The sequence below is a fragment of the Panicum virgatum genome, chromosome 9N (genome assembly GCF_016808335.1).
Source record: "Panicum virgatum strain AP13 chromosome 9N, P.virgatum_v5, whole genome shotgun sequence".
NCBI classification, from domain to species: Eukaryota; Viridiplantae; Streptophyta; class Magnoliopsida; order Poales; family Poaceae; genus Panicum; species Panicum virgatum.
The window spans coordinates 67,395,430-67,405,885 of record NC_053153.1 but is presented as its reverse complement, the minus strand read 5'-3'; the positions used below and the strand labels follow the sequence as shown (position 1 = coordinate 67,405,885).

Below are 10,456 nucleotides of genomic sequence, written 5' to 3'. Positions count from 1 at the left end.
GGGGGTGTTTAGAAACAGGGACTTCAAAAAAGTCCCAGGGACTTTTTAGTATTTAGAAATATTAAATAAATATTAATTATAAAACTAATTGCAGAACCCTGGGGCTAAACTGAGAGACGAATCTAATGATGTATCTTAATTTATGATTAGCGAATGGTACTGTAGCATCACTGTAGCAAATTATGAATTAATTAGGCTCATTAGATTCGTCTCGCGAAAAAGCACTCAGCTGTCAAAAAACATTTATAAACAGATTTTATTTAATAATATAAAATAGTAAGATTCCTTTTGACGTGATAGAGACTTTTGAAAAAAGTCCTGGAGCCAAACAGGCCCTCAATCTGAGCAAAAATGGCACAGCATCCACTAATAATCGAGTAATAGATGCACCTATGTTTTTGCATCACTGATCAATTAATAGATGCACCCCGTTCTTGCCGGACTTGTGCAGCCTCTGGACGAGCGTGGCGACGTCCATGGTGCCCGTCACCGTCACCTTGAGCTGCGCGGCTTCCACCATCACGCTCTGCACACCTGAAACCAACACAAACCAAAACCACCACGATTCAGCCAAAACGCCCCGGAATGCAAGCAAACCAGGACATCATCGAGCTAGCTAGCTAGGCACCGCACCTTCGAGGCTCCTGAGCACCTTCCGGACCTTATTCTTGCAGCCATGGCAGGGGATGACCACCCTCGGCACTACAGTCTGCAAAGGATGAAGCACGAATCAAGAGGTTAGCATTCAGCTAGCAAACAAATCGGCAACTCAGAGCATTTCAGTTGAACCGTCGTGGTTCTTGGGGGAGAGGAGAAAGGCACGGTCGTGGTGCTCACCAGAACGACAGGGCCACAGGGGCCGCCGCATCTCCCGTCGCCATAGGGAGTGCTCTGGAGACTGCTTTGTTTGGCTGCTCGGGGAGCGCAGAAGGCCCGCCGGTGCGCGGGGGGCGCCGGGCCGAGCAGCGCGACAAGGACGCTGAGGTGGGGGAGGTCGCCGCACCTGAAATCTCGGGCCGAGGGACGAGCGAGGCATGTCACCCCGGGGCAAGCGGCGGCGGCGACGACGCGGACCCACGTGATTGGATCCGGGCTGGGTACCTCAGATCCGGCGAGGAGAAGACCGGATCCAGCCCCGGTGGCCGGCGGCGGTGAAGGGCGCGACGAGATTTGTGGCCGAGAGGAGGTGGGAGGCGGAGGGGAAGAGATAGGTGGGTGGGCGAGGGAGGGGCGAGCTGAGTAGAGCAGGCCGCTGCCGCTGCCCGGACCTTCGCCGCGGCAGCAGCCACCGGAGGCGCGGCGCCTGGGGGCGGAGGTGGATGGCGGCGCAGGGGTCGCCCGTCGTGTTACCTTGGAGTTCGGCCCCAGCGAGAACTCTCTTTTGGTGGAGCCGTGGAGGACCAGGTGATGAGTGTAAACCGTATGTGATAATATTTCTTATTTTATAAAACTGTATATGGCATTACGAAAAGAAAGAAAAAACTGTCGGTTCACATATCCCGACGTCAGGCACAACATCTCTGCCGTCCATGTATCCGGCGCATCGGCCGCGGGCGGCTGCTTTGATTTTCCGTTCCGGAAGGGAAGCGTGCAATGGTGCAGGCGCACAGCAGCAGGAGCAATGCGGAAATCAAGGTGGGGAGAGACGGTGGGAACTGGCCAACTGGGAAGAGACGTGGCGTGGAGGGAGAATATGGATACACGGAAATCAAGGTGTGTGTATAGATGTGCTTAGTAGTAGCTAGCTGGGTTCACCTTACCGACGGTAAAGCGATTTTCGCCAATTAGCGGTATCGGTAAATTGGCGGTAAATTGCCGAAAACCGTTAGAAACCGCTTGAAATGACAATTCAAATTCAAAAAACCGGTAACCGTTGTTTACCGACCGGTAATCGATGTTTACCGACCGGTAACCGTCGTTTTTAACCGGTAAACACCGTATGACTTTGGAAAATTAAAAATTTTGGCAGCATTTCACCGTAATTTTGTAAATATCATTACTGATGGTATATATCAAACAATTATATAACATTTACACATACATAGAATAGAAGTTCATATCCATAAAAATAGAAATTCACATCCAAAGTCCATATAGATCATCACAACAATAGTCCATGCAAATCATCACAACCATAGTCCTCACAAACCATCATTGTCAATATATATAATACATAGTAGTGGTTTCCGGTCCAAATGAACAAATGAAAATATATGTACATATTTGAAATATGAACACACATATATACATATAGCTAAAATGAACAAATTAACATCCAACTACCATGAACAAATAGATCCATATAGCTAATATGAACACATGTTTTTGAATATAGCTACACAACAAACATCTAAAAATCAATGTAAAATCAAGAAATACTCACAATGCGGTGGTTTCCGGTCCAAACGCGCCGATTTCCGCTCGGAAAACGCCGAATACCGCTCGGGATTAGAGGATACCGCTCGGGATTACCGGTCCGAAAGTTTTTTTATTTTTTTGAGTGCCCAAATAGTCAAATATTTGAACATGTTCTATATTAGAATGATGTATGTCATCTCTACTTTCTTACCATATTTTTTTCTTTTTTATTTCAAATATTTTTGAAAATTTTAAATTCGGGCGAAATTTTTCGAAATTTACCGCCGGTATGGGTTGCCGCCTAGTAGCGGTATCGGTAAAAATCGGCGGTAACCGGCGGTTACCGATCGGTAAGGAAAACACTGGTAGCTAGTAGCTGTATTGTATGCATGCTTCTATATTTTATTTTTGAAATTTTTGTCAAAGATCGGATGAACATAATAACATAATCACATAAAAAGTTAAATTTACTGTAATGCACTTACAATTGCACATAAAGCTCTCAAAATTGTTTAATAGATGCACGTGAGTTCCGCACGGGCAGCAACAGAGGAAATAATCTCATCTACTGCTGCGACCAACACCAACGGGCAATGCTGCATTTGATTTTAAACTGCGCAATTAGTTATTTTTTAAACTATATTTAGTGCTCCATATATATGTCTAAAAATTCGATGTGACAGGAAATTTTGATTTAAAAAACTAAACATGACCTCAGTAGCATAACAAAATAAAACATGGACCAGTACAAACCATGAAGCAAATCTTTTTAGCACCAGTAAAAGAATAAGATGTACAGTACCAAAACGTGCAAGCTGGTAGGAGGTCTCTTGCTGCATACCCAATGCAAAACAGTGCATCTAGTATATTACACTATAAAAATGTTACGTGTTAGGCAAATAATTTGAGATTTTATTACCTACGTATATAAATTCATCATGTGTTTCTGGAACAGAAAATAGTGCATCTAGTATATTACACTATAAAAATGTTACGTGTTAGGCAAATAATTTGAGATTTTATTACCTATGTATATAAATTCATCATGTGTTTCTGGAACAGAAAATATAGGTGTTTGTGCATCACTATGAATTTAGGGCGTGTTTAGTTTGCGATTTTTTTTGAATTTGGCTACTATAGCACTTTTTTTTATTTGATAATTAGTGTATAATTATGAATTAAATATGTTCGAAAGATTCATCTCATCATTTACAACTAAACTGTGCAATTGATTATTTTTTAAACTATATTTAATGTTCTATGCATGTATCTAAAAATTTAATGTAATGGAAAATTTTGAATTTTTTTAGAACTAAACAGGGCTTTATATGCCGTGCATCTTGGCCATGGAACAAAAGTTTAAAAAAAATCAAATACCTGTGTCCACAGGCTTGGAGCAACCAGTATGGTAGAAATCAACGTGCATTACCAGCATCGGTTTCCGTGCCCCCTCTTTTCACCATCTCCGACGTGCAGCTGCAGGCCTGCCCGGACGTTGTACGCGCGGCAGCGGCCGTCGATGTGACGGAGCAGCGGGCAGCCCCCGCTCGCGGCCTCGCGTTTGCGTTGCTGCCGGTGCCTCGGCGCCATAGTTTGGGGGCGCTGAGCTCGGCGCCATAGGTTATGGCGACGAGGTATCTACTACATGGACTCTATGTCAATCTGGTAGTAATTACTTTGGCGCCACGATTCGTAGCGTCGATCCTCAGGGTTCAAAAATGCAAATAGTTTTTAAAAGAATTTGAATGTGTAATTTTTTTAAAAAAGGGCCAAAATGCAAAAAGTACGGTCGTTCAGATCTATTCAAAATTTACCGAATTTATCTAAATTTTGATTTCGGGCGTATCGCTGTTTTCTCGTTTAAATCTATTCACAACTTACCCAGCTTAGCGATCTGTCTAATCGACTGTAAGCTCCTTTTTATCACGATAAACCTTGTAAAGCTGATTAGATCGATTGTAAGCTTAGCTTTATCCTGATCCACACATTCATGGGTTTGTACACTGTTATCTGGCACGTGTCGGCTCTAGATCTAGCCGTCTATTTGCATATCGGTATCGGCAACTCATTGGCGATTCTCTATAGATCGCCTTTATTACACGCTCTTCATATACGATCTGTTGTCGTTCTCTGTATTGGCAGAGCCTTGCCAATACGCCGCGTAAGAGTGATTCGGAAATCCAGCCGATACACTCTTGAATTTGACGGTTTGCTGTTTTCTTGTCAATTTACAGGTCAAATTGACTGGCACGCCTTGGTTTGAATCAAGTGCAGTCCGAGCTTGGCGTACGGGGCTCTCGGGCTTGGTGTGTGATCGTTTTGCGTAAACAGAAACAGTGGGAGGTACCGGACAAACTTGAAGATGTAAGTCATATATATTCTACTATATACTAACCACATAATTTATCACGACACATGACACAAACTACATGATGTCTATCATCCCTACGACCAGCAGTAGACTGGATGATAGAGACATCAACAATATTTGCGCTGACATGACAAGGTTCATTCAACACGAGATTTGTCATGTGGCAGGCGAATACTTTGACCATGGTGGGGTGTTGGCTATGGACGAGCACCAGAATATTAGCAACCGGAGAAAGGATAATTAATGGTTGTTTGTCTTTGAATAAGTGTAAATACTATTCTGAACATGTTGGATATATATATGCTTAGTGTTCATAAAAAAACTTGTTGGATTCTTATTAGTAAATATTATTTGCTTGGAAATATTAGTCATTTTAATTGATGCATCATGTTAAAGTATTGATGCAACGTACAATGATAAATGGTGGGAAACATTAACTTTAAATTAAAGAAAAATAAACTTAAAATTATAATTATAATCATGCATAAAATCTTTGTTTGTTAAAAAAATTGTGATGGCGGTCAACATAAGACATCTGCCAGCACAGATTCAGTTGTTATGTGTCCAAATCTGTGTTGCCGATTGTCTTATATTGACCGCCAGCACAAATTGCCATTTGTGCTAGCAGACGAGTGCTGGCGGGCTGATCACCCGCCAGCACAGATACAATTTGGCCGCCACGCCAAATCGTTTCTGGCATAGTCGGTAATTATTCTGCCATCGATCGGGGATTAGACTGAAGGCTCGGCTCGGGGATGTCGGGCCTGGTCACGATCCTTGATATGGACTGGGACGACGGCTTCGCAGTGTTCGGGTTGCACCTAGTTTAAATGGTTTGGTTTTGTTATTTGGGCTCATTTGGTTTAGTGTTAAATGGGCTGAGGCATCTATTGGTTTGGTTAGGTTTGGTTTTTCTTACACAATGGGTTGGTTTGGTATGGTTTGAGATTTTGCTTTCAAGTTCATTTGTTGGCTCAGAGTGATCGTTCTAGCCAATTAGTGTAGCTGGACAGACTTGCAGCGCGCATAGGCAAATCTGAACATTGGCTGCAGGCTTGCATCGTGCACAAATGGAGCTAGTTGGTGGAGTTAGCTCGTTGCATGATGCATTTGGTCTGGTTTAGTTTGGTTTTGAAAGATGATGGTTTGGAATGGTGTGGTGTGGGATAATATATATCAGTAAAATGGTTTGGTGCAGTTATGGTCCAGTTCTCAGCCCATTAGCACAGTGGCTTCGCAGCCCATCATCCCTGGGGCAAAGCCTCCCGCCGCGCCCACCAGCAGCAGCAGAACGACGACAACCGAAGCACGGTGTGGATGCTGCTCCAGCCCGCTGAGCCACTGGTCGCCGCTGTTGGCTGTAACAACAACCACAACCAGGACTCCTGTCGGACTCGTTGTGAGAGTTCGTCCCATCGTCAAACTGATCAGGTCAAGCATGTGTTCATGTGACCAAGGCAAGCAGGCAGCTAGATAGGTGCTCCTTGGTACAGTCTCTTGTGAAGTTTAGCTTGTAGCTGTATCTAAGTGCTGTTTCGTGCATGGAATGAACTTGCTTCAGGTCACCCTGTAGACTGTAGCCTAGAGGGTTTTGCACCGGATTGCATCTGCATGGCAACAGCCGACATGGCGTGTTATTAAGGGCAGTGCTGTTCAGCTCTCCATCTCCCATTGAAGACCGGTAAGAGACCAGCAGTAGTCGGGTAGCCCTCTTGCTTTGTGAAGAGGGACAAAAACGATCCATCCGGTATGGAAGCTGTGCATCTCTGAACTGTCTGTTTAAAGATTATGGAAGCGTTGAACCCCTAGGGGCCGCGTATCTTTGTTAATATAGGCAAGGTAACAACCATTGCCTTGTAGTACAAGACATATCCCAACAACCGGCTAGACCTATACAAGATTTATCTACAGCACAAGGTTGTTGGGATTGTTGACATGTTACAATATATTTAACACTCCCCCTCAATCACACCTTATCTAAGTTGAGATTGCGCCTAAAACTTTCAAGTTGCCGAATAGGAAGAGGTTTGGTAAAACCATCTGCAATTTGATCTCCAGTAGACACCAATCGAATCAGTAGAAGTCCTTGACTTACTCTTTCTCTAACAAAGTGAAAATCCACCTCAATATGTTTGGTCCTTGCGTGAAACACAGGATTAGCCGAGAGATAAGTTGCTCCTATATTATCACACCATAAGCGAGCATGCTTTGGCGCCTGAACACCGAGTTCACTTAACAAGGTCTGAACCCACATTAATTCTGCAGTAGCATTGGCCATGGACTTGTACTCAGCTTCAGTGCTTGATCTTGACACAGTAGCCTGTTTTCTAGCACTCCAAGATATGAGATTAGATCCCAAGAATACTCCAAAACCTCCTGTAGACCTCCTGTCATCAGAATAGCCTGCCCAATCAGCATCTGAAAAGGCACTCACGAGTGTAGACAAGGATCTATGGATACGAAGTCCTATCCCAGATGTGAACTTCAGATACCGAAGAATTCTCTTAACTGCACTCCAGTGAACAGTGGTCGGTTTATGCAAGAATTGACACACTTTATTAACTGCAAAAGATATATCCGGTCGAGTCAATGTCAAATATTGAAGTGCACCAACAATACTCCTGTAACGAGATGTATCTTGCGGTCCAAGTGGATCTCCTTCAAATATTGACAATTTCTCTGAAACTGCCATAGGAGTATTCATGGGTTTGCAATTGCTCATATTGACACGATGCAACAAATCCTTTGTATATTTTTCTTGTGTTAAAAGTAAGCCATCACGCAGCTTTTTCACCTCAATACCAAGAAAATAATGCAGATTGCCAAGATCTGTTAGTGCAAACTCCCCTTGAAGATCTGTAAGCAATGTTGCAGTAGCTTCAGAAGAAGAACTTGCCACTATTATATCATCTACATATATTAGAAGAAACATTGTAACTCCTCCTTTATTAAGATAGAATAAAGACACATCTGCTTTGGACGGCTTGAAGCCATGCTGTTGCAGCTTTGCACTGAGTCGAGAATACCAAGCTCTAGGCGCCTGTTTCAACCCATATAATGCTTTGTCTAACTTGCAGATGTAATCTGGTTTATCCTTGCTTTCATACCCAGGTGGCTGCCTCATGAACACTTCTTCTTCAAGTACATCATGAAGAAACGCATTCTTAACATCTAGTTGGCGAAGTGACCAATTGTTTGAAACTGCAAGAGACAATACCAAGCGAATGGTTGCTACCTTCACAACTGGACTAAATGTATCCTCATAATCAATACCATATCTCTGCTTGAAACCTTTAGCAACAAGTCGTGCTTTATACCTATCAATGGATCCATCTGATTTTCTTTTAATCTTGTAAACCCACTTGCAATCAATAATATTCCTCCCTGCACTAGGGGGAACAAGGTGCCATGTCTTGTTACGCAGTAGGGCCATATACTCATCATGCATTGCTTGTTGCCAATTAGAATCTCGTAAAGCATCCTCAAGGGACTGTGGTTCAGACTCAGCAATAGCAGAGAGACCATACCGTATAGTACCATCTGTGTACACTTTTGGCTTCTGAATCCCACTCTGTGAGCGAGTATGCGGCCGAGTTGGAGCAAACTCAGCCATCGGAGCCGTAGCAGGTGCAGCATCCGCAGAAGATCCTGCTCCCCCCGACAGGACAGGCCCGTGATCCGATGAGGATCCGAGCACTAGGACCGCGTCATCCACTGGCAACGACGGCGAATGTGCAGTTTCTGATGCACCGGTCGGTAGAGAGACAGCAGGTGCCGGATCCACCTCGTGTTCAGCGCCTGACCCCTCTGCAGCAAACACATCTACCTGGCCATTGTTCTCAGTGAAATTTTCATCAGTAGCAACAGGTAAATTATTAGAACTATTAATCACATCAGTATGCATTGTTGTACCCATAGGAAAGTAGGATGGATGCATCAAATGTGTCGGGATAAGATTGATTTCTTCACGAAGTTTGGCACCAGCATTAGCATGGAGTTCAGAAAAAGGAAAAACATGCTCATCAAATATGACATCTCGTGAGATGTAGATACGGCCAGTGGATACATCAAGACATTTGAAGCCTTTGTGCATATTACTGTACCCAAAAACACACACCTTTTGGAACGAAAAGAGAGTTTGTGTGAGTTATAAGGTCGAAGGTTCGGCCAGCACGCACAACCAAACACTCGAAGCATGGAATAGTCAGGTTTCGCATGAAGCAGAGTTTTAAAAGGAGTAGAAAAATTAAGAACTTTGGTGGGAGTACGATTGATCAAGTAAGTTGCGGCAAGGAAAGCCTCATCCCAAAATTTTAAGGGTATAGAGGCATGAGCTAGGAGAGACAAACCAACTTCAACTATGTGCCTGTGTTTACGCTCAGCAGCTCCATTTTGCTGATGCGCATGAGGACATGACACTAGATGAGAGATCCCAACCTGATTAAAAAAGGAGTTGAGCTTCTTGTACTCGCCCCCCCAATCGGTTTGCATGGCAACAATTTTACGGTTGAATAAGCGCTCAACGAGTTGTTGAAATTCATGAAAGCACTTAAAAACATCAGATTTATACCGAATGAGATAAATCCAGACAAATTTGCTATAATCATCGATGAAGCTAACATAGTATTTATTACGCCCAACCGAGTCGATTGCAGGACCCCATACATCAGAGAACACCAAACCTAAAGGGAACTTTGAAACACTAGACGACTTGGGATAGGGAAGTTGGTGACTTTTACCCTGCTGACAGGCGTCACACACAAAGTTGATACTATCTTTCCTATCACAAGCTAAATTATTATCACGGATGACACGATCCACAATTGGAAAAGAAGCATGGCCGAGTCTACTATGCCATATGGTGGGGCTCGGCCTTGTAGCACTCAGGATACTTCGACTCGGTTGGTGAAGAGGATAAAGACCATCTCTACATCTACCTTCCAAGAGAGTTTTCCTCGTGACCTGATCCTTAATCAAGAAGAAATTTGGGTGAAACTCAAGGAAAGCCTTATTATCTTTTGTAAGGTGATGAACAGAGACAAGGTTTTTCTTAGCTTGAGGGACATGAAGAACATTATTAAGATGCAAATCTCGATGAGGGGTACGAACAATAGCATTACCAATATGATTAATGTTCATACCTGCACCATTTGCTGTGCGTATCTTGTCATTGCCGGTGTACTTCTCTTGGACAGTCAACCGGTCGAGCTCGCTGGTCACGTGATCTGTAGCACCAGTATCCGTGTACTAGTTTGTGTCAACACCATAAGAGTATATGGCTGCATTGACGTTTCTTTCATCTGGAACATAATCAGGATCGAAGTGATGCCAGCATTGCTGTGCGCTGTGCCCTTCCTTGAAGCAGACTTGACACCTTCCATTGAAGCGAGGTCTCTAACCTCCACCATTGCCACGACCACGTCCTCCCTGATTACGGCCACGACCTCCCTGTGAGTTGCGGCCACGTCCACGCTGGCCACCACCAGAGGGGCCAGAATTGCCACGCCCCCCACCACTACGGGTAGCCGAATTTACGGAGGACTGAGATCCACTTCCTCCATTGATGCCATGCACCAGATCAAGACGACTCTCAAAACTCTGAATCTGAGACAAGAGTTCATTGTAGGTTACCGGCTCACGTCGAGAAGTGAGGGAGGCGACGATGGGCGTGTAGTCTGCATCAAGGCCGGTGAGAACATAGGACACAAGTTCATCTTCACCTAGAGG

General features: G+C 44.0%; 1 non-coding gene across 1 annotated transcript; it reads right to left on the bottom strand.

The window, feature by feature from the left end:
* Positions 1-10,317: 10,317 nt before the first annotated feature.
* LOC120693668 lies at positions 10,318-10,456 on the bottom strand. The gene has a single exon (XR_005683124.1). It is a non-coding gene; the product is annotated as a small nucleolar RNA Z247 (small nucleolar RNA).